The sequence below is a fragment of the Phasianus colchicus genome, chromosome 13 (genome assembly GCF_987193195.1).
Source record: "Phasianus colchicus chromosome 13, bPhaCol1.hap1.1, whole genome shotgun sequence".
Taxonomy (NCBI): Eukaryota; Metazoa; Chordata; class Aves; order Galliformes; family Phasianidae; genus Phasianus; species Phasianus colchicus.
The window spans coordinates 13,332,501-13,356,908 of NC_143448.1; the positions used below are offsets into that span (position 1 = coordinate 13,332,501).

Here is a 24,408-nt window from a genome sequence, read left to right on the forward strand (position 1 = left end):
GTAAGTTCAATATGACCACATAGCTCTTCTTTTCAGCCAGTTTCAGATGATGTGTTCAGTAAGTGGAAACAAACAGGTAAGCCAGAGCAGTCACTTTACAAAACTATTTTAAATCTCTCTTATTCTATTTGTATTTTTTTTTAACTACAGGTGTATATTTTTATTCTGTAATACAAGCAACTTGCTTTTCAGATGCAGTCACAGGGCTGTATTGTCCCTTCAGGGAATTCAAGCACCACATTTAAAATGTATGAAAAAAAAACCAAAAAATTACCAAAACAACAAAAAAAACCCACCATGATTGGAAGCAGTATAAAGCCTGTTGTAGGAGAACTTAGAGTGCACAGTCTTGGTTACTTATACCAAAGAATTGCTTCTGTGTCTAAAATGATGCTGAAAAATCTGAAGCCAATGATGGTAATGTTTAGTTAATTGAAAGAATATACAGTAGCATCACATGTTCACAAGTTTTTCTGACCAAAAGAAATGAAAGGAGGTTATAGAAAAAAAAAAAAAAAAAGAAATCAGAGTTGGGGAGTTTTTAGCAGTGGTAGGCTGCCCTAGTAAATTGAAGCCTAATAAAGAAAAAAATGTGGGACCATTCACCACTATTAGAGTTTTCAGAATGTAGCAGGTGTCGTTAGCAGCAGACAGAGTATTGATGGAGTGAACAGTAGAAGCTTTCTGTAGTCTATCATTCAGATAAGTTGGACTTGTATTATTTCTACATTTGTACACTATTTGTGCAAGATAATATTCTGGCTTTGAAGAAGGTAGAAACCAATTTAACTTGCAGTATAATTCACTGTGATGGGTTTTGTAATCACACTGCAAAATGAGTCTAGCTGCTGTATTATACAATACTGATACTGGCTTATGTGCTGCAGAACTAGTCCTTCTCCAAATAATGTCATAGCATTCTAAATGAGAAAATATAAAAGCACTGACAATGCTTTTTGTGCAACTGCAAGTAAGATATCTTTCAAAATGGCTAATAAAAGCAAGCTGAAGCACACAGTTTCTGGCAGAGCCTTGTAAATGTGCTCATTAGCATTGCAACACAACTATTTTTTCTTTTTTCTTCTCTTATCCCTCTTTCTACCTCCCCCATTACAAAAATTAAACGAATGAAATGAACAAAATGAAAATTTCAGCCTTCCTTCAGAGGGAATATGTAATAATTTACAATATTCCCTTTCTTTTCCTTCCAGTATTTCCATCCAGACTTGCATGAATGAAATCTATGTGATAATAACAGGCAGACAGAATGGATGAGTAGAGGTTGCCTGTTTCCTTATATGAATGGAGCCATTTATATTTTGAGGGCAGTAGTATGCTCTACTTAAAATCTACTCAAAATAGAAACCCTAGAGAAGTTCCTCTTGGGCATTGTCAACACCACACATATATCCAGGGAAAGATCCTCTTCAGCATATACAGAACAGAACTGTTCTTTTACTGTGCATTTCCAAACAACTCTTTAAATACTGGCATCTCAAATTTCCATTCATTAAATTTGTTCTGTGGAATATACCCATATACAGACTCACTCCATGGTGCTTATGAACACGTAGCTGTGTTTCTTTACTGTGGTAGAAAGGTTTTGATTTGTGATATCTGTAATAAGCAGGAAGACAGAAGGCAGACAGCACAGGTAACTTGTTCCCTTAGATGTTGCTGAGAAATAAGTTAGCTATATGTTATCAAAGAAGTACATCATGACTTAAAGCTATGGTCAAATTAAAAAATGGCTTTATCATGAACAAAACTATAGTTTCAGACTCACAGTCACGTGTACAAGTATAATCCACAGCTGAATACCAAAGTCCTGATCTCAGTTGTCTGGTACAAGCAAGTAGAAAAATAATTGAAGGTAAGTGACAGATTATTCTAGCAATGTATATGATGCTCCACCCCTTCCACACAGACTGCTCTTGTTGCAGCAATAGAGTGAATGCTTATCTTGAAGGGTACTGAAGGAGGTTATCTAGGCTTCTGCCAGGGAAGTTCCAAAGTGGTGCAGGTAGCCAAGAGCCTGATGTCTACAAAGGTGTGGATATAGCCTTTTAGTCTTTGTATTAACGCAGTTTTTACAGTCTTCCAGTCACTCTGGCTTCTTTTCAATTTTTGCAGTTTCAGGTCTAACTGTTTCAAGCTGTAGCAATACAGTATAACCTGTTATACCAAATAAAGGCAGAGTATTGTTAGGTAAAATGTCATTGCAACACAGAGCAGGAGATACAATTAATCCCTGCAGAAAAAGGCCAAGTATGAATCATCAGATGCTGTAGGGTTTTAATAGATATTTTCCAACCCTTTTTTCACAAGAAACAGCAGCCATTTATTTTATTGTACATAACATTTCTTCTTTAAATAAAAGCAACAACTGGTGATAAAAGGTCTCTATTTAGATTGCTGGTTCTTCTTTTACAATTTACAAAGCAAACTGGATTTTTTTCAGCCCATGATGGTATAGAACGAGTACAACATCTGATTAGAGCAGAAGACCACATTACTGACTTCTCTCTGTCCCATCTTCATGAACACTTCTGTCTTGTTTAGCCATTAATTATGTTTAGCATTGTCTTGTCTTTTTCACGATAGCTTATTTTAGAGCTGTTTGACTCAGATTCTGTTAAGAGCCCTTCCTTTCAGGCAGTGTGTTAATAACAGGAAAGAAAAGCAGTATCTTACAAATTTGTGATTGCCTTAATAACTGCTTTTCATGTTTTTTCACAGTTTCTGTTTCTGAATATATTTTATCAGTTAAACATACAAGAAAGAATGAGGTGAGTGGTTTTTTGGTTGTTTTTTGGTTTTTTTTTTTCCTTTTTTTCTGTCAACCCTAATGTGGCACAAACAGAATCTATTAACGAGGAGAATTTACTTCCCTTTATGTTATTGTGATTGTCAGATGAGCAAAAAATGATGGGAAGAGTTCTAGGTTTTTTGTTTTGTTTTGTTTTGTTTTGTTTTGTCACAAGCTGATTTCTAGTTGAGAATGGAAAGAAAAAAAGTAGAAGACATTAAAAAATAATACTAAAAGATATCTTTTCCTAAATCTTCAGAATGATTCTGTCCAGTTTCAAATTGAACTCCTCATATGAATTCCAGTTCTAGAAGTTACATGTACCAAAATCCATAGTTGCTGGTTAACTTTGCCCCAAAAAATAAATGCTAAACCAGATGTTTGCACTGCAGAACAGAGTACACAAATAAATTCCTTATTCTCTACTCAGGAGGTAATATAAGGGATGCTCTGAAAGTACTGCCTCCTATTTTATTATGTTAGCCCACAACATCAGAGGCACATGTTGGTGGTATGGCAGTAGAGGTTGAACTTTTCTAGCAATATTCCCTTAAATTTTGATGCTGTGCAACAGATGGCAGCAGAGGGACAGTATGACAGAATGGTGTCTGACATGGAATGGTGTAAGAAGCAAAGATTTGGAACTGAATTCCTCCATGTGGACAAAATTGCCCCCCATTGACATTCAATGATGTTTGCTGAATTTTTATGAAGACAGAACAGTGGATGTGAGCACAGTGAGGTGGTGGGTGGTGCATTTCAGCAGTGATGACAGCAACTAGCAAGCCATATTCTAGAACACCACGTGAAGCTGTCATACCATGAAATGAAGAGCATCTCAGTCAGATCTACATCCAAATCAGCTAACAGTGACTATGTTGAAAAATAATGTTTTGTAGATGAGAATTAGCTCTATGAAATAGTGTTATTGTGCTCCTTCCATCTATTGTAGTTTCCATGGAAATAAACAAGTGGCATTATTTTCTGACTGACCTACGAGAGTTCAGGTAAGTTCATTTTATATTGAAAACCATGTTGCCATTGCTGTATGTTCCTACATCATTCAAGCCTAATTATAAGTACCAGTATACATACAATTCTTTTGCAAACTGAAATCTAGTGTTTTTCCTTATGAAAGTTTGAGCAGTGACTACAGAATTTTTTTTTAAGTGTGATTTGTGGAATATTTTGTGGGAATTAGTACAGGTACTGACAGTCACTGAAACATTATTTATATTAAAGGAACACACATTATTGCTGCAAATGATCCCTGTATGTGGATTACAAAAAATGATGGCCCAATATCTATTTGGTTTTCAGAAAGGAATTGTGAGACCTTTTGTTCTCAAGGATAGTTTGGTTACACTGGATTTCTGGAAGTTGGGACAGGTAAAAACTGTGAAAACTTCAGAGAAAACAGATTTACAGAATATAGGAAAAAATGTTGGGAAGACACAGATGGTTATGGTATCTTTCCAAAATGAGAAGAATTTTACTGGAGTGGTGACAGTTTTCAGTAATCTGTTGGCATTGTTGCTTAAATAACTAAAAATTAGGTAGTGCTCCTGTATGCTGTTATAAGCTTCCTGATCCTAATTTTCTGTTTTCACATGAGTCTAGAAAGCAGCAGGCTGATCAGTATTTCAGGAAGTGAACTTAGGATCCTGTCAGTTATAAATTTGGGGTCCTAAGTAAGCATTTTGTTACTTAGTATCCTAAAAGAGAGGAGTGACTGATGAGTAACAGGGTAACAAGTTTAGTAGTCCTATCAAGTGCCCATTACACCAAAGTGTGAGTATTTCAGCCTGAAAAATGCTAGCCACAAACTTGTGTTTCGATATTTGTTTTGATTGCTTTTATGCGGAATGTGAAGCACAGTAAATGGATCAAGAATAAAAAAGCTGTGGTACAAGCCAGACATAATACAACGTATCTTGATCTGACGCAATGCACAATCAGGTAAGAGCACAGTGAAATATTATTTATTTTTTTTTTTTAAAGCTGAAATTCAAATTAGGAATACCTTTCGGTATGTAGATAATATGGTTTATATTCATGGCTCTAGATGATTCACATAAAACATTCTAACAAGTTTCTGGAAGTTGTGGAAGGCTAAAGAAAAAGGGGTGCAGCTGGGAGAAAACAACAAAACCATCCCAAAAAATTCAACCCTGCTGTGACCTAGTTCACCTGGCTGAAATCACAAAACTTCCCCTGTGCAAGGAAACAGACTGAGACCCATATACCACTTAATTAACACTTAAACCCACAACACTTAAGCCCCCAGCACTACAATGATTTTCTCTGAGGACATAAATGTAGAGAATAAGCTTGAAACTTGCAGGCTATTGCTGTTATGTTGGCAGTCTCATATATCATTGTAACTTCCATGCCTTTACTCAGTGGCTTTACAATTCTGTAGTGCAGTATAAGCTGAAAATGTTCAAACTTTTGCCAGTCAGCTGGTGAGAATTCAAATAATGTACAAGAGTTGAAAGTGAACGAACATCTAAAACATAAGGTGTCACTTATAATCAAATCACTGTGTTGCAATCTGAGTCTGAATATAATTGTTTTTAGTGTGTATGCAGTAAAACCCAAAACAGATTGGGAATGTAGTGATTTCTGGCATGAGTAGCAGAGCAGAAAGCAGAATAAAAGAGAATAGCATAGCATGAATTTCTTTCTCCCAAATATACTAAAGTGTAAGGGAGTATGCGTGCAGAATATAGGAGAGAATAACAAAGAAATTTTGAAAAATAATTGTAAGCATGAACATTTAATGTCCTGACATTCTGTCTTTATAAGCAGGAATAAAAGTCTAGCTTACACAATCATTGAATATTTCCTTTCTAAGTAGTTAACTATTAGAAGATTTTAAAACCTGCTTAAGCTTTTTAATTCACTGCTCTTGTTTGTAAAACAAGTAATTTCTAGTTTTCTTATTTTAAAACAAATCACCATCACAGTTAATCTCAGCACTAAAATACATCTGGTCATCTAACCAAGCCTCAAATAGGGTTTCATATTTCAGGTTGCCTCTCACCAAAGGGTAGTGACAATCAAACATCCTTAATTATTTCTTTCTGATGTTCTGGTATTTCATCTCTGATTTGATATACATACAGTTTTATTTTTTTTCCTGTTGTAACCTGTAGGAAATATAGCTGAGGATTTTTATTTATTTATTTATTTATTTTTTAATGCTGTTTAAAATGGAATTGTCTTCAAAAACAGATGGATTTCCCTGCCAACACTAATCTGTACTCACACCAGGGAGAGCTACAAGGATCCTGATGATGTTAATATTGACACTAGAAAAAAGAGGGGGGAATTCAGAATTTTTCTTGAAGTTCTAGGTTTAAGCTTGATCTTGGTTGACAATGAATCCTTCAGAGTAATACACAGACAGTGGGCAGGACAATGACTGAGTTATGACTAAGCATCCATACTGCACAGCTGTCTGTGCATAGCAGGTAGTGAATACCACAGAAGCATGATGCCAGAGAACATTCTTCTTTCTTCTATAGAATCATAAAAAAATGTATTTTGGAGGGGGACCTCTTGAGGTCTTTATCCAAATCTCCTGTTCAAAGACCCCAAACTTCAAAATTAGAAAATGTTCAGGAATTTATATAGTTGAATTCTGAAAATATCCGATATTACATGACTTCTCTGTGCATCCAACCATCTGCAAGCCCTTTTTAGTTGCATATATAAATATTATGTTCATCTGTGAAAAGCATGCTGGAGAATAAAAAACACTTTTTACCATGGAAAAGAGAAGGCTAATGGGAAAATTAGTCTTCAAGTACCTGAAGAGGTATTAAAAATTTTCAGGAAAAAGTGAGAAAAAGAAAAGTAGTAATCAATTCAGCAAGTATCCTGCATCTCAGCTTAGTATGGGAAGAGGAAGGGAAAGATTCTCAGATACATATAGAGATTTGCACCCAGTTGGTATAAGTTCCAAGTATGTCCAAACTATGTAGTGGCTTTCTGATGAATCTAGAATGATTTCACATGGAAATCAGTGCATGAGGACAGGCTGTACATGGATGTAGGACTGTGAATCATGGAAGCGTTCTTGGCATTGTCTATTTAGATTAGTGTAAATGAGTTCAGGTTTGTCAAAAAGGGTTATCCTGTCTCATCAGGAGACCTGAATATGACTTTTGTTCTCACAGTAGCACTGAGCACATAACTAAGTGTGAGTAAAGACATCACAATCAGAGCCACAGAAGATAAGAAACAATGTTTCCAGTCTGTTGCAAGATTAATTCCTCTTGATATTTAAGAAAGATCTTGTTTTCAGACCTTGTTTTGTTTATATATATATATATATATATATATATATATATATATATATATATATATATATATGCAATAAGCTTAAAGAAATTATGGTACTATAAATAACTTAAATTTTTGAGTAGGAATTGTCACTGTAATACATGGATCAATAAGGAGGATTTATATAGTTCCCAAGTAGATACTTCAGAAAAATGGTCAATTTCTCATTACCTTTTACTGTGTGCTGTCCTATTTTATGTGCTATTCTCTCAAAAAATATTTCTGGCTTGTTTGTGTGCTTTGTTGATATTCCTGTAGAATGTATTACATACCAAACCTTTTCTTTAATGGGAAGTGGCAAGAAAAAAAAAATCCCCTCCCTTGCCAATTCTCCTCTCCCTGCCAATCTTTACCCTGTTCTCTGACAGATAGGTAGATGTATTTTACTAAGGTAAATACCATTAAGTCCATTGTTTGTTTATTACATCAGCTTGAACTACTCAACAAAATACACTAAAAATATAATAGGAATCTATTCTTTTAATATTGTTGTGATGTTCTCCAGCTTCTACTGAAGAATAGTCCTCTGCTGAGTTTAATGTCAGTGCAACTGACTGACCAATAATAGATCACTGTTCAGATGTATGATCTGCCTCGTATCTAAAATTTCATGCTCGCTTCCAAATCCTGAATTTATTTATTTATTTTTATTAATAATTTGCATGTCTCTGCACCTGAGTAGGATGGAACCGTGTGGAAAAATAGTCCAAATGGGGATGGTAGTCTCAAGAGATGAGAAAATGACTCTGGCTTGCTCTTTATGCCAAAAAGATGCTTTGGACATGCATTTGAAATGCATGTGAAATAAGCCTTCAAAAATGCTAGAATCATCCCTGCATCATAAAAGAACTTTTCTGCATCACATCAATGAGATAAAATGAAGATGAACGTTGCTCTATTTAAAATTATTTCTTTTTCACATTAGTTTGAATTTGTCTTTTATTCACTCTGAAGCAATCTCAGTGGAGATCATGTGGCAAAGGCTTCCATTCCTATGCTTAGAAGTTTTACACTTCAATGACACACTTGCACTTCTAGATATAAGCACATAGAGATAAGTAGTGATTTGAGCATGCCCGGAATCCAGAATGTGCTGCCCACAAGCTAGAGAATAAATATACTTACTATGGGTTAGTCATTCCCATTCCTGAGGGAATAGAGAATAGAGAAGGAAAGACTTCTAAACAACAGCAACATTCAGCTTAGCTCTGCACTGCATGCACTGTGAATGTGATGAATCCTTGGGTAATTCAGCCCCGCTGAGCATCTACTCTGAAGTTGACTGGCATAAACATCAAGGAGCTATGCTACGGACTGAGCTGCTTTGACAGATGGAGTTCTTGGACAAATGACCATTATCACTTGTTCTTAGCTAATTTGCAAGCAGGTGATACAGGATGACTTATTTCAGGAGAAAAAACATAAAGGGTGTGTTTTTGTGAAAGGAAATAATACAGTCTTTGTAAAACTGCAAGAAATTTTGCATTTAAATCTTTGCAATACAACATGCATGACAACCTTGCTAGTCTTCTGTTTTATTATAATGTGTCAGGCTGACAACTAATCTACAGAGAGTAGACACGTGAAATTGCATAATCTTTCCAGATTCCTAACCATTTCTTACACAAATATGAATCTTCAGTAGTATCAATGAAGTGAATTTGTGATCCAAAGCCAGCTGAAGCCAATTAAAAAAAAAAAAAAACCTGACATCAGTGAGCTTGCTTACTATCCTACTTCTCAATTTACACTAGCGTAATCATGCCCCTATATGGACACTGATCCCTGGAAACATCTGTGTAACAAATGCTATCCTTGATAGCAATTTTACTTTCATCATATTTCTTTTTTCATTTGTCCCATGTAATAAAAGGTCCTAGGTACTATTCCTGAGTGTTTTAAGGAAAAACAGGCCTGGAGAAAATGTCTGCAAATGACTTCTTTGCTTTTGGTGATGATTATAGATAAAAGGATAAGAGAAGCTCCTTGAAGAGTTACATTCTTTAAAGGTATGACATTTCCCTGTACATTTATGCATTATTTGTTTACCTAAATATTTCCTTCTCCCTGTTCTCTGTGTTTTGGAAATAAGAGAAGTTATCAATCACTCAGAACTGTGCTGATGTTTCCATGGCAGTTTTGTAATTAGGTCTGTTCACCAGGGGTTCCCATTAGTCCAATAAAATCATTTGTACAATTCTTTCAGATGAAGTATTACACTGTGTTGCTAGCCTACAAATAAAAGAATTATTCAAGCCTCAGACACTTATTTTCTTATTGGTAAAAACACTCACGGTCTTTATTGTGCTTTTTTAGGTTTCTCAGTCTGATCTATAAATGCAGGCTCTGACCTAACAACATACTCCGGAGCAGAGAACAAGCAGTTAACAATTCCTACTCTAAAACGTGCTAACAACTGGACAGCTTTTGCTCCCAAATGACCGAGGCCATTATTATTTAACTAGGAGACACTTTTCATTAAGAAGGAAGAGAAAAACAGCTCTGTAAAGGGATCACATCGTTTGCATAACTGTGTTGTAAATCAGCATCTAACAATGGTCATTATGCTGAACCAAGATAAGCCAAAGCAGGACCTACATCTGGTAGGAAAGGGATCACTAAGATAAACTCAACCTATTGCAAAGATTCTTCTGCATACTGCCAATGTGCCATCAAATCTGAGATGTGACCCCATGTCTTGATTTGAGATTCATCCAGTTGTGACACACAGAAGAATTTTCTATTGTATTTCTATTCATATGTTCATATCTTCAAGTACTGCTATATGAAACTGCTGGTGCAAAGTTTGCTAGGAAGGGGCTGATATGACTAAGCTGTGGGAGAATCTTCAGATACACATTGGACAGAATGAGTGAGCTTGTTTCCATTTTGGCATCTGATGGGAACTCTGGTGACGCGAAATTTAATGTAAATTTTTGGTACTGAAGAAAATCGTAATGCCTCTGTATAGTACTTATCCAGTGTCCAATTCTTTCTCAATGTACGTTGCAATCTCTCATAAGCATTATTCAAATATTTATAACACAGAAACTTGCAGATTATTTTAGTTTCTCCAGTAACACTGAACAATTAATTCTTGTCATGCAAAGATTTCAATTGCTCTTTACTGAAGATATTTAAGTATTGTTGGCAGACAATTCTTCATTTTACCATAAATTTCTGCCATAAATATGGTACATAGAAATATGTTTTCCTCAATGGTCTGAATGTATTATGTGTTGTTTTCTGCAGCAGTATAAATGTAGTTCATTATATTAATAACTCCAAACAGATATGCCGAGACATAATGAAGTGGTATGTATATGCTGAGTTCAAAATGGCAAAAGAATGGAAATCACTGGCAATGTTTCACTAAAAGTCACAAGTATCAGAAACTTGTTGAAAGTTAAAGGTTTTCAGTCTTCTGATAAAAAACACATGACTTTTTAGAAGTCAAGTGGCATTCAGAAAGGTGTACTATTTTGGCTAAAACACCTCTGTTTGCCTGTGATACTTTCACCTCTTGTTCTTTATTTCTTTCCAGGTTTCAGTCCACAAAACAGTCCTGTTTCCTGTTTCTGGGGCGGGAAAATGGAACAAATTTCGAGGAAATTGAAAATATTCATTTTACAGCAGCTTTATTCTGAAAAAATCAAGTTTCAGTCTAGTTGGTCTTCTCATCTTGTGATCTTCTCTTTTATTAAAGAGAGGGAAAAAGAAGATAGAGAAACACTATTTTACATCTTGTATCAGAAAAGTAATTGTATATCAAGGCTGACTGTACAAAGTGGTATGTAAAATGGTAGTATTTGGACAATGAGGACTGTTCCCATTAGCTTTAGCTTTGTTCTATGGACAACATGACATCTTTCTTGCACTGATGCTGTTGTCACAGTGAAGCTTTTGTTCATGCAGTGCTGAAGATATAGTTTTTGGATTGTGGCTTTTTTGGTGATTGAGATTGACTTTTAATAGAAAGTACTAATGATTGCTTCAGTGCTAGCTAGCTAACCATATGCAGAAGTCCTCAGAAGTAGAACTGTAAAGTCCTAAATAGAGGGACAACAGTGCGAAATCTTGGCTGTGCAAGACACCAGCAAGGTAAGAAGCAAACTCCTAAAACAGTCTAGGAGTTGCATTTAATGCAGTAATGCTATGGATATTTAAAGCATCTCTATACAATTTCTAAACAAAATACCAATGTGGATAATGAAACTGTGGAAAAAAGCAGCCCTTCTGCTGAAAATTAGGCAAAAAATGAATAAGAAAAGAAGAAGTGATACTGCTCGCCTTTCACTGAATGGCTCCAAATTAAAAAAGAAATGGAACTTATTTGAATATTTTATTACCTTTGAACAGGCAATTCAAGAGTATAACTAGATCTTTTCTGAAAATTATTGTAATCCACCCTTTCTTCTGTCAAGCAGTTTTTGTTTTTCCTTTCTAACAATTAATATGATCTCTTCTAAGAAAAAATGTATATAAGGGAAAATATGATGAAGAACGTTGGGAAGAAATCTGAGCTGTGACTGTGCTCAGAGATAACCAATGCCAACTAGAATAAAAATATGGTCATCATTTTTAATTTATTTTTTTTTTTAATTCAGAGGAAAAAGATGTTCAACCCATATCATTGCCATGGAGACCTTGAACTCCTGAATACCCTGTTGTTGAACCTTTAGAGGTGTAAACGGGACATGCAGAGCACACAGCTCTTATTAAGTTCAGAATATGCATAAATATAAAAATGAGGAATCATCTACCTACATGCAGCCTGTAATTTTCTTCAGATTAATTTTTTAATATTACTTCTAATTTTAGTCTTTTTGTTAGCATATGTTAATTTGCTATGAACTAAAAGGCATGGATTGCCCATTTAAAGCACCTTGAATTTTCAAATGTGTACCCAAAAGATGGCATAATGAACAGTTATCTTGTTTAAAAACAGCTTACTTTTTCCATGTCTTCCTTTTTTTTGTTTGTTTGTTTGCTTTAATATACCATTCAGTGTGGTTATTTTTTCCTACAGTCCATTTGAGAGCCACATGTTCACCAGCTCATTGCCTTAGTAGCATTTCAATCCAATCTAAAAGATTTTTCCCAAAGAAAAACCAATAGTATAGTTCTACCAGTGAAGTACATCTATATATACGTTTATCTCTCTCTATGTATTTCATTTCTCATCATATTATTTTTCAATGTAGTTAGATGAAATGAAAATTATATCCTTAAGCAAACAATGGGGGATTCTGCTATCATAACCTTTAGGGTCAACCATCTCATTAGCAGTCAACTTTTACAACAGGATGTTGTTTATAGGACAGGAATTTACAAGCTGTTAAACTAAACAACAAATTAAATTGTCCACGAGCTATCATCATCTGATACAGAAACTCCTCCTGGGTAACAAGCTGCTGCTTTTTCAATGGGAAGTTTTGGAAGGATTTAATACATTTTATTTTTTGCCAGTCTTACCTTTATAGTGAACAGTCCCTTTTTTATTATGACAAAAAACTGTGCCATCAGTGCAAACAGCTCCAGATGCACAGTGAAAATTCAGCAGTCACAATCCACAAGCCTCATTTTAATGAATGCTCACAGGCATCTCTTTCTTCTGCTAATTGTTTTCAATCAAATTTAAAATACCACAAATAGAAAGTAACTCAGTAGTGCATTTACAATCTTCATTAACTAATAGTTTTTGTTAAATATATTTAAGAAACAACAATCTGAAAAGATACCTTTAGGAAAGGATTTCATCTTTGCATTTTGAAAACAGTAGTATTGTTTGAAATAATAACCTGTCAGCCCAAGCAAGATGTTGAGAAAATAAATAAATACATTGTGACATCATATGTGCTATGTTCTTAAAAGTACATAGACCAGATTCCTAACATGCCTAATGATGCTATTTTGCAGTGACTTAAGTGTACAAGAACTTCAGCTACCATCACAGGGACTGTTTATTTTACACACTTTGATGTAATATTTCTGCCATAATTTTTTCAGATACTTCATTTATAAGTACTAACCTTCTCATGCAAATTCTATTGTTTCTGTTTCATTCAAATTATGTACTACATTGATAATTCTAAGTCATTTCTCCACTGTGTTTCAGCTCCCCTCACTTTTCTGCTTTTAACTTCTCACTATTGTCTTTATGAAAGAAACAGTCCAATCCTAATATTTTATTTTTCCTTTAGAAACATTTGCATCATAATGACTCCAAATAAAATCATCTTTTGTTACTCACTGTTCTTTGTGCTCGTTCTGACCGCTTTATATTGCATATGTGTAGGCAGAGAAATAGAAGGCTGCCTTTGTGAATTCCAAGTTCCTTATAGTCAGCTGTTCCTGGAAAAGATAGCCAGTCAGGTGCTTACTCAAGACAAACAAAAAAACCCACAGACTTTTCCAGTTTTAATATTTTATCTGTATTGTTAGACACTTAAGGAGGAAGAAATCAACAACAAAAAAACCCAACCAACTTTAAGTGAAGTGAAAAAATGTTCAGTGACTTTTCATAGGAACTAAATGTAATTGATGAAATCTTTTATAAATAATCTGTGTCATACTCTAAACAAGTCAGCAAACCTCAGAGACCTTAACTCATATGGGACCTTAATCAATTTCAATCAATTAATTAATTTTACACCTCTAATGAAAGTTGGTAATTTTTTGAGAAGTCTGGTGATCCTGTAACATGGAACATTACAAACATCTAGTCTACGTGCTAAGCTTATGCTTAAATTCATGACAGGTGCACCAAAAATATCTTGCAGGACACAAAATGTCCCAAAAAATATTCTAATTCATCATGTAGTATGAATATATACTCACTAATTTTCAGGGAGAACTTTATGTCTAGTGAAGGTACTGGTTCTGCAAGGCTGTGACAGAGTTCAAAAGGAGGAAAGAAAGCCAACAGCTCTGATAAAAGTCTTGGATTCCTTAGATTGTACCATCCTAAATATTTTCATACAGATACGTCTGCCTGCACAATATATGCACTCAATGTGGAAGAAGAAAAAGGGAGAAATAATAGAAACTTCTGTAGATCTTGTGTAAGGCACCAGCTGTTTGTTTTTTTCTGGGGGGGTTTGCTTGGTTGGTTTTGTTAGGTAAGCAAGATACATTGCTTTGCCATGAGTTGCAGCACGCAAAATCAAGTTCTGACAGGAAATTGTTGCTCCAGCATTACTGGAAAAAAATGTAATTCTTCACAACTTCAACTTGATAGAAGGGCCTTACAGGATTATATAGGATGAAACAGATAAGCACTTTGGTAGCTGTAGTGGACTGTCAAACAAACAAACAAACAAACAAAAACAACTAAAAAAAACTTCTAATGTTCTCAGTGACTTGAAGATCTGGCTGCAGTGACTGTTTGACAGTCACCAGAATGGATATTGCTGAGTTTTAATTCCAATATGATAACCAGTATTTCCTCTTTAAAATGTTATATTGATTAAGGATTTGTTTAATACAGTGTTTTGACTTCAAATTCTGTTTGACAGTAAGTATAAAGCCACTCTGTATACATCCCACAGCACTATCTAGGGTGAAAACTTTCAATCGCAGGTTAAAACTTATGCAATGCCATTTTCTGGATCATTCCAGCTTTAGCTCATGCTTCCTACAGTACCAATTTGTTAACAGAAAAGATAAATGCTTGTCTCTATCTGCAACTTAGCTTACGGATAAGTCACATGAATGAAGACAGAAGACTTTTTATCCCCCATTTAAATCAGTATTCCAAAAATAAAACCATAGTCAAAGACGTTTCACAAAGTAGATTATATGAATTGATACATCATCAAAGAGTCATTGGTTTGTGATCTGTGGGGTCTTACTGCTGTGCTTTCATGTCAAAGTAAATCTATGTACAGACTAGCAAGAAGTCAAGGAGGATATGAAGTTTTCATAGTAAGAAGGATATGGTCTATACCTCTCTGATGCCTCCTAACATTAACACAGTCTACACAGTACAAGTTAGAATGTTCCTAATCGTGTTCAGGACAGTCTCTCAAGTAATGGATAGGCTCAAATATTGTTATAAAAGGGAAAACTTGGGAACAACTCAGGGCCTCTAGTATTTACAGCAGCAAAGAGAATCACCATTTTGCCAGTGGTTGAACACTATCCGTGGATGGCTTCATTTTAGCAGAAAGTTTTAAAAAAGACCTGTGTTCTGTACTGTGGGGTATAATTCTGGTTAGCTCTCAGATGAATTAAATGAAACAGGCTGTTGGTTAAAATTCTCTTCGTTGTTTCCATTATATGTCAGAAGAGCATTTTTTAAACCCTGCAGTGAGAGTCCAAGTTAAAGAAGGCACTATATTTAATGACATTTTTGAAAGGTTGGAAACCAACTCAGGAGAAAACAGCAAAATATGAATCACTCCTTTAAACCAGTGAAAAGGTTTTGAAACTATTTCCTCTCCATTCTTTTGTACACAGTACTAAGCTCCAGAAATTAAATTGTCTAAAGGAAAGACTTCTGCTAGATACTAGGCATAAGGTACTGCCAACAATGCTTGGTCCCAGGTGATTAATTCATGTCACTCACAGTCACTGAATGACAGCTAGTTTTTACTTCTGTTATGACTGCAGAGCCAATGGTATTATGAGTTGGTATATATTTTGTTGCATGCGTCATCAGCAGAATTGCAGCTGGGTCTCACTTTTATTAGAAAGATGATGTATGAAGCAGAAGGAACACAGCTTGACTTTCAGAGCCCAGACTGAGTTTGCTGCTCTAGCAGTTGGAGAAGTGGGAGAAAGGCTTTTGACATGCAAATGTTGTATCATTTTTGTACAAAAACAAATGATGGATGATAAATACCATATCTCATTATATATACTTTACACTTTGCAGACAGAACCACACTTTGATATGCAGAACCAAGAGAAAAGGAGTCAAAGGGGGGGCTATGATAGGGACATAACTGTCTACAAATAATTGAGCAGCAAGAATCCCTGTTGTGTTATTGGTAGAGGCTGAAAATGGCATAATAAGGAGCAATAGCATGAAATTACTGCATAAAAGGAAATATTTAAATCAGACATTAGGAAAAAAAGTGCTTAACAATGAGAAAAATTGAGCATTAGAAGTACATATTTGCAGAGATACTTAAAACATCACTGTGAAGTGTTCCCAACTTTGATTTCACCTGACAGGTAGTTATAAAAGTGGCAGTTTCATTACTCATTTGATCTGTTTATTTGGTCACAATTATTGATCTTAAGTGAGAAAAAAATTGTTTCTATGTCATGCTGTTCTTCTATGGGCACTGGCTAGTAACAAAGTGAGAAGAATAAGGTGAGGTGTACTGAAGTTCAGTTATAATCAAGGTAATTGGTGCTCTTTGAAGGAAGATGACAGTATCTTTTGGGCTCCTGAAAGATGTTGATTTCAGTACTAATGTTGAAGTGACAGAAGCTTGTCACACTACTTAAAATGCAAATTTAAAGGTATGGTTATTCTAAGCAGAAGAGTAACCTTAAAGAGTACAATAGTCATACTGAGACTTGTATAAGAACATAAGAGAATCGAGGTCTATTGGGAGAAATAATAGCTTTAATTAAACTGCTGAGTCTCTTATTATAATGTAGCATTTTAGTAGCTTTTAGGTCTCAGCCTTCTTTCACAGGTCAAAATAAAAAATGGAATCACTTCCAAAGTTTGGAGAAGTATGTAAGAGAAGAAAAAAATGTAAAAATTAACGGTAGTTCATCTCTGTAAGGTGAAACAATGTCTTTATTCAGATAGAGTTTTCTGTGTAATGAACTGTGATAGAGAGAAATTTTTATGAAAGTATCCTGAGGACAGGAGAACAGCTTAGTTGTATTGCTAAGATTTTATATAAGTAAGTAGAGGACATTTGCTTCTGGTTTCAGAGTTCTGTTTTTAAGTCTTCGACTACTGTAGAAACTGTTTATTTCACATTTTGGGAGTGTAAGGGCAAATTAAGGATATACTGCATATTCTTCTAATGTTGGCCATAGCAGAGAAGGCATCCTCAATGATTTCTCCTGGGAAATGTGGTTTTCCAAATGGAAACAAGTCCTTATACCAAGTGAATTTTGCAAAGATCTTCACATAAGTTGTAGAAAGTGTGGTAGCAGAAGAGAAACAATTTCATTTCCTAGGTATTTGCTAGAAGTAGTATTCTTGTATGAAGTGGGAGGATATCTCTTAGAATTGGGCAAGTCAGTCCTCTGCTTATTAGTGAGGCTAAAGTATCATCATGTTGAAATTTCCCAGAAAGCATTCTCTAATTTTTTCTTTGTTTCTTGTTTTTATTTAATTCTTTTGTAAGGAAGCTTCCTGCATATTTTTTTGAAAATGCAGAGTATTTTAGAATTTGGAGTCTGCTGAGTCTCCTCTCTATCTCTAATTTGTGCTAGATTCTATTATGAACAGTCAATACTTGAAGCTTACTTAGGAACCACAAGAAATCCATTATATGTGATAGGTTACAACCTTTAACGTTGTAGTATATTGTATGTGTTTAGCTTAGACTTTTATAATTTAGCTTAGTTTATTTTAGGTCAGATCAATACCACCTACTGAATTTTGTGCTGTTTCCAAGACACTGACTACCACTGTAGCTAAGAGTAGGGCCATCCAATTACAATGTAGGAGGGCTGTTCCGAAAGTAATGCTCCTATTTTAGAATGTTGGTCCATGGCATCAGAGGCAATATTGGAGATAGGGCAGTAGAAGTTGAACCTCCCCACAAACATTCCTTTAAGCTTTGTTGCTATGTGACAAGTAGCAGTAGAGAGATGGTCCAACAAAATGGCATCTGACGTGAAAGTATGGATTAAGCAAAGGTGTGGAATTCAGTCCTCCATGCAGAAAAAAATTGTATGCATTGACATTCATCAATGCTTGATGAACGGTTTTTGAGGCCAAGCAGCAGACATTAGCACACTGAGGTGGTGGGTGGTGCATTTCAGCAGCTGTTATTGCAACTTGATGAGTCTTTACAGACTGTATTACTCTCCAGATGAGGAATCTAGCTGACAGTATGGAAAACTCAGGCTGTGTTCTGAGATTCACACAGGTGGATTTTCTTTTGCCATCTCAAGCATTATTATTAGTAATAAAGAGACAGTTTGCTGAATTAGGCCCCTGTTGTCTCCTCTGTAACCTACTATACAACTATAACTGATTGGAACCTAGCAGACTATTTCAACGAGGTACTGGCAGTAACACCTTTAAGTCAACTCTAAATTATTTTGGCTCCTCAGGAGTAACAGGAATAAATTTTTGTCACTAACTAGATTTGACTGGATACATACATAGATCAGAGTTACAGAGAAAGAAGGTGCCATTTAATCTTGTCACTTTCCAGAGCAGAGCAATACTTTAAATAAGACCTGACAGAACGCTGCTCTTTCTGGTGTCTGAATGGACAACTTGATACATTACTGTGTAACATCACCATTTGTTTGCAGTTCCTCAGCCAACTTCCAGTCCAGCTGGCTTGCATCCAAGCCATTTTGAATTGCTTTTGAAAGATTGTGTAAGACACTCTGTCCAATGGTTTATTACCATAGAGATTTTCAGACAGATCATCCTTTTAGAAGCTTAGAAGCTTGCTTTTTTTTTTTTTTTTTAATCTATATTTCTATATGAGCCAGCAGCCCTGAAACCAATTTAAACAACCTTCGGAGGACATCACTCAAAATATACTCTTTTGGTAGACATGCTGCAGCCCATCCCCTTTTCATGTTTGTTGTCTTCTCCCTCTCTTCCATGTTCTGGAAATATTAGTTTACTTATTTGTTAAAGTACCCTTCAAAAGCAAAATTAAAATTAATGGAGACAAATATATATGTTGCTGAAAACTTTTTATCTTCCTAAACTCACCCCGTTTCTGGATGGCAGAATGACATGGTGTGTAGGCTTCTGGGGTTAAGGCCTCAATTCAGCTTCTTTGCAAGGAGCTCTTTGCCAAGACTTTTGTCCTTGTGCCCTGGTCTTCTCCCTAAAATAAGAATTAAAAAACCTGACATTTGAGATCTGTGATAAAAAGAATGCATTGAAATTATAATAATTTTTTTTCCAGTTTATAACCTCTGATTTTTTTTCTGTTACTTTATTTTTATTTTTTAGAAGAAAGTAGTACTGAAGTTTTGTGTTTGTTTATTTCTTTTTGGGACACCCAGATACATTCTCCCTCTACATGACACACTGAAAGGTACCTGGAAACACTATTCTTTTGAGGCTACTCATTCTGAAGAGTTGAATTAATGTGAATAAAAATAATAATACAATAAAAGGTCTTGTTTTCATATAAGAAAGCATCTTCATTCCTTTTTCTGGTAAAGATGATAAGAAAGGCCGCTGGTGCAAATGGAGCAAATTTTGGTGTTTTTTAATGCTTCAGTGGGTAACTTTTCAGTAAGATGACAATGTTTCTTGCATTGCTGAGAAAGGAAATAATAGATTCGATAATTTTTAGCTCTCCATCTAAAAATGTAATGTCATAACTCTTCCATTTCCATGTTTTCTGCTTCCCGTTATTTCTAAAAGAATGAGTCAGAGAAATGGAAACATAGCTGCTGTGAATAATTTAAAAGTGGTCTGAGAATAGCTAACCATTACTTCTGGTGATGCTGCTTGTGATGGTTACACAATGATAAGATTATCAAAAGAATTGTGGGAGACAGAAAAATGGAAGAGCTGCATTAAGTCATGCAGTCATTTTTGCTATTGTATGATTACACCTTACATTAGTTTTACTAATGGCTTGTCTGGCTACCTCTGAAAAGTCGGAGAAAATGGATTTCCAGTATTTTACCAAAACTATCTCTATAACTTCTGCATCCAGTGAAAGATTCTTTTAAAAAAATTCATCATACTACTTCTAAAGTCTGCTGCTACCAAATACACTCCAGGTCAACAGAGACAATGATCACTCCCATTCCCCTTCATACAAGCAATGAAGAAACATATTTCATATTTGTTCCACTACAAAAATGCATGACAATACCCATGTAGTGGAATCCATGGGAAGGATCCCACAACATTTCATAAAAATTAGTGAACTTAATACATTTCCTGATATTTTTTTCTATCATCTACTATGTCTTTGCTCTTTCAGACCATCACAAGTGAGTGGAATGCACAGCCCAGAGTTTAGAGTTTTTGTCCAGCCAAACTATTTCTGTTTTTCTCTGAAAATAGGATGAAACCATGCTCATCCTAAATATTCTCTCACTAGCAAACGGATAGGATAAATTTACTTTTCTGCATCTTCAGTAATCCTCAACATATTGCGCAGTCCTGATTCTGCACATGATTGATACTGAGGTTAAGAATATAACTTGTTTCTTCATACTTGCTTTAGAAGGCTAATACCATAAAAAGCAACCAATTTATTCTAATTTTTTTTCTGATTTCACTGTTAGGTGAAAAGAAATTTTGGCTTTGCCATGAACTAGAATGTGCTGAGGAACTGTAAGATCAAATTTGAGCGAGGTGGGAGTATACCATTTTCCAGACTGCAAATTCAGAACTTAACTGCCATTTCAAAACCAAGATCTTCTGTTTGCTTTTCTTCTGTTAACACTGTTTTCATAAAAGATTTTAATCCTTAACTCAGACAGAGAAAAGGTCTGGAATTATAGATATAACTGGCTCAGGGATACATGAAAGCAGTGGATAATTTTTTCTCTGTTGCCTGCCAAAACAGAACAGTGGATATTTCCCATTTGGCATTACTTTAATTAGCTGATTCCATTGTAACTACACAATTACCTATCTATTAGTATTGCTTAAGCTCTGTTAATTTTCTGAAGAAGTCTACCTGTGAAACAGAGCCCCTTCTTACAGCTCTACAGTGAGCCATTTTCTGGCTCAGAACCAGGCAACCACCGGCACATAAATATGAAATGATAGAGAAAACTGAGTTCCAAGAAGCTGTATGATTGCAGAATTGTGGAAATCAGATTTCATATTTGCCTGACAGCTGGCTTAACTGGGAGAAGCTGACCACCGCTGGTCTTCTGAGAACTGAGCGGACACCAGGAAGCAGCCTGATCATCTCCTCATTCTTGAAAAGCACAGTGCCTCATCAAGCCCTCCATTAGAAAAAATCTCTCTCGCACCTGTGTGTTTGACAAAAATCATATGTCCTGTTTGAGATTTGAAACTTCTCTAGTTTCATGTTACATAAATTCCAAGTTTCCAGCCAAAGCTGTACCTTATTTTTAACCAATGGTGTTGCATTTCCAGCAAAAAAGAAGGAGTTGGGCAGCTGCTCTGCTGCTTCCCCTCTGCAGTCTATTGAGCTTATGTCTAATAAGCATATATGAAACTGAGACCAACGCCTTGGAAATCCTTCTAAGCTTCACCTGAAGGCCAAGCAGTTATATTCCTCTCAAATTGTCTGTGCTTTAAGCCTAACAACTGCAGATTTTTCTTTAGCTTCTCTATTTATCCTTCTACCAAACTTTTCGCTCTCAAAGATTCAAGCAACAGTTTTGTCTTTAAGGGAACTGGTCATTTGTCATTGTTCTCAGCTCCTTCTACAGGATAAAATCAGTTTCAGGGGAAAAAAACAAAACAAACAACAAAAAACAAAACAAACAACAAAAAACAGACAGCCACCTATCATTAAAGCTTTCTGATGTTGTTCTCTGTCAGAAACAATTTCAATTTTGTTCTGACTTTGGTAAATTTCACTTATGGAATTTAATAGGTTAGAAGTTTGGATGTTTCTCTGAATGTGGAGAGAAGAGCAGGAGGTGAGGCAGGACAAAAGGCTTGTCAGGCAGCTACTGAAGCAGTTTCTGCTTCAGCATGTGCTGAAGGACACAGGACAATCTTTTTCTTTGAACGTACAGGCAGTCTTACACATGTTTACTTAGTTTTTTCTCCTTTCTTATCTAAAGGATATCAATGGATGAATCTCAGTATTTCCATGAATTTTCCCAACTTAAAAACTGTCTCCAAAACACCACAGAGATGAGCCAAGGGAGGAAAAGCAAAACTGATTCATGTCAGCTGCACTCAGCATCTGCACAGCTTTCCCAGGCAATGAGATGATTGGCTGACAGAAAGTTGCTAAACAATCATTCCATGCTTTGTTTTGCTTTGCTTGCAGATGCATCACCAGGTAGCTTACATCCCAAGCATCCTCCTGCAACGCTTACATGCCAGCATAATTTTCCACTGGCTGCCGCACCTTCAGAGATTATTGAGAGGAGACAGCAGTCCTCAGCCTCTCACTAACGGCTGGACAGGATTAGCCCGTGCTGAGGGGAGTTTGAATGCACCAATCAGAAAAAATCACTTCCCCCAGCCCGAAAGGGATTGGCTGAACACAGTGGGCACCACTAGAATATGAGAAGCTCTAAATCAAAGTCTGCCTAGCAACCCAGAACGTTCTAGAAGCATTAATGGTTGATGGGCAGCAGGTGCTGGTTCTGCCTGCTGTGCTGCAGCTGGGTTCTGTGGGTGCCTGCAGCGTTTAGCCCCTTGCACTTCCAGTCGTGGTGCAATTGTGCTGTTTCATTTGCCTTCTTTTTTTCATCCTTGTGAGTTCTGTGTTTTTCTTGGTAAATGTGGTGGCTTACGCCTTTGGGAAACTGGTGCTGTGAGGAGATGGCTGCTGTGTAGCTTGCCTGAAGAAAAGGTGGGAATTGCTGCTGTGGGTTATTTGGTGTTGGTGGTGGTCAACTTTTCTAAAAACAATTGCACAGGGCTGGCAATCTCCGGTCCATGCTGTGCAAGCAGCTCACCTATGTTGAGGTGGTCTCTGTCCGGAAAATAATTTTGTATTTAAAATTCTGCCCAGGCTGTGATTTTCATAGCTGATTTCACTAGACATGCAGCCTGTGGTCCTCTTTTGATATTTATGAGGTCAAAGTTTTACCACTTTCAATGACTCATTTTCTGTGCTGCACTGTTGATTTAATTTAAAGCTGAGCAAACAGATGAAACCATAGATTGGGGGGTCACAGCAAAAAGGTAAATCGATAGCTTCCATATTCAGATAGGCTTTGGTAACTCCCCGCAGCCTGTTTTCTATTCCTTTTTGTTTCATTCCCTCTAAAATATAACAGGCTGTTTCTTATTTTGGTAATAATTCGCTAAATTTAAGGGATGTTGAATTCAGCCAAAAACCATCTTGCAGTGCAGATCATTCACTAATGGAGAAAAAGGACTCCAGTCTGTTCATAAAAGTAGCCTATCAGCTTCACTGGGGATTTTAATTTAAATAATCACTGAGAGGTGGGACTGAGAGATTTGGATTTTTGCCTGTTAATGAAAATTTAAAGAGTAATTACACTATTAATACACATCAAATCCTTTTTTTTTCATTTTGAAACACTTTCAAATGCAGTGTAAAATACTGGTACTTTTGCTCAAGGGGGCAGGGAGGAATATTTTTGTTTCATATCCATGGCAACTCTTATTTTTATTAGTCTTTAAAAAGAATTTTCTACTCTTAGACCTCTGTTTAAAAAAGTTAATCATAGACTCTTTGTTTTCTATTAAAATATATTTTCTGTTTATTAAAACGTTGAATAGCTCTTCCTTTTTAAAAGAGTATAAATATAAAAATGATTATAAAAAACAGAATTCTTTAAAGAAGAATTTTTCTCACTTCAGTTCAACAGCCTTAAATATTTCAATACGGGGTAACTCCCAGTATATTTATTTTTTATGTTAAGGAGCTGAGGCCTCTCCCTTTTAAGAGAATCAGAATTTTGGGTTCATCTTTAACATCTGATAAAATTCCTTCCTTTTTCCCTGGAGATACGTGTCCCATATATTAATTACTCTATACCTTCTTCATATTTAATAGGTGAAATTTATGTTGTGGCTCAGACTTACCATTTATTGTAGGGAAGGAAAGGATCACTTCAATAGAGCTTTTTAGGTTTTTTGTTTGTTTTGTTTTAATGAATTATTATTCTGTATTAGAAAATAAGTAGACCAAAATTTGTGTTATGTAAAAGTACTGAAGCAAGGTTCATTTTCTTATAGGCTCAAGAACGTGAAATGTTGAATTGATTTTAGTAATGCTTTTTGAGTGAAATTAGGTTTTTAGTAAACTTATAAGAGTAGAAGGAATCAACATTAGTTACAGTTTATAGTATCAGTGGGAATCTGTGGCAATGATTCTGATGTGAACTGAAAATAACTTATGGCTTCATCAGTGTATGCACTTCAGCAGCATCCTCAAGTTAAGCTGCTCTGAGCTTGCAGGTTTTACTAGTAAGCT

General features: G+C 35.7%; 2 long non-coding RNA genes across 10 annotated transcripts in view; one reads left to right on the forward strand and one right to left on the reverse strand.

Moving 5' to 3' along the window:
• LOC116243590 (uncharacterized) overlaps positions 1-22,433 on the reverse strand; it is a 38,468-nt gene extending 16,035 nt beyond the window's left edge. For 2 of the 4 annotated variants that reach the window (XR_004170011.2, XR_004170012.2), the window contains exons 1-3: positions 22,331-22,430; positions 19,041-19,158; positions 13,413-13,513 (exon numbers count right to left, since the gene is read on the reverse strand). This is a non-coding gene — a long non-coding RNA (uncharacterized LOC116243590). Of the gene's footprint in view, positions 1-13,412; positions 13,514-19,040; positions 19,159-22,330 lie in introns of all 4 variants that reach the window. The other 2 variants (XR_016470591.1, XR_016470592.1) reach the window with 2 other exon arrangements.
• A 119-nt stretch (positions 22,434-22,552) lies between these two features.
• LOC116243591 (uncharacterized) overlaps positions 22,553-24,408 on the forward strand; it is a 233,907-nt gene continuing 232,051 nt past the window's right edge. For 4 of the 6 annotated variants that reach the window (XR_016470593.1, XR_016470595.1, XR_016470596.1 and 1 more), the window contains exon 1: positions 22,554-22,812. This is a non-coding gene — a long non-coding RNA (uncharacterized LOC116243591). Of the gene's footprint in view, positions 22,813-24,408 lie in introns of all 6 variants that reach the window. The other 2 variants (XR_016470594.1, XR_016470598.1) reach the window with 1 other exon arrangement.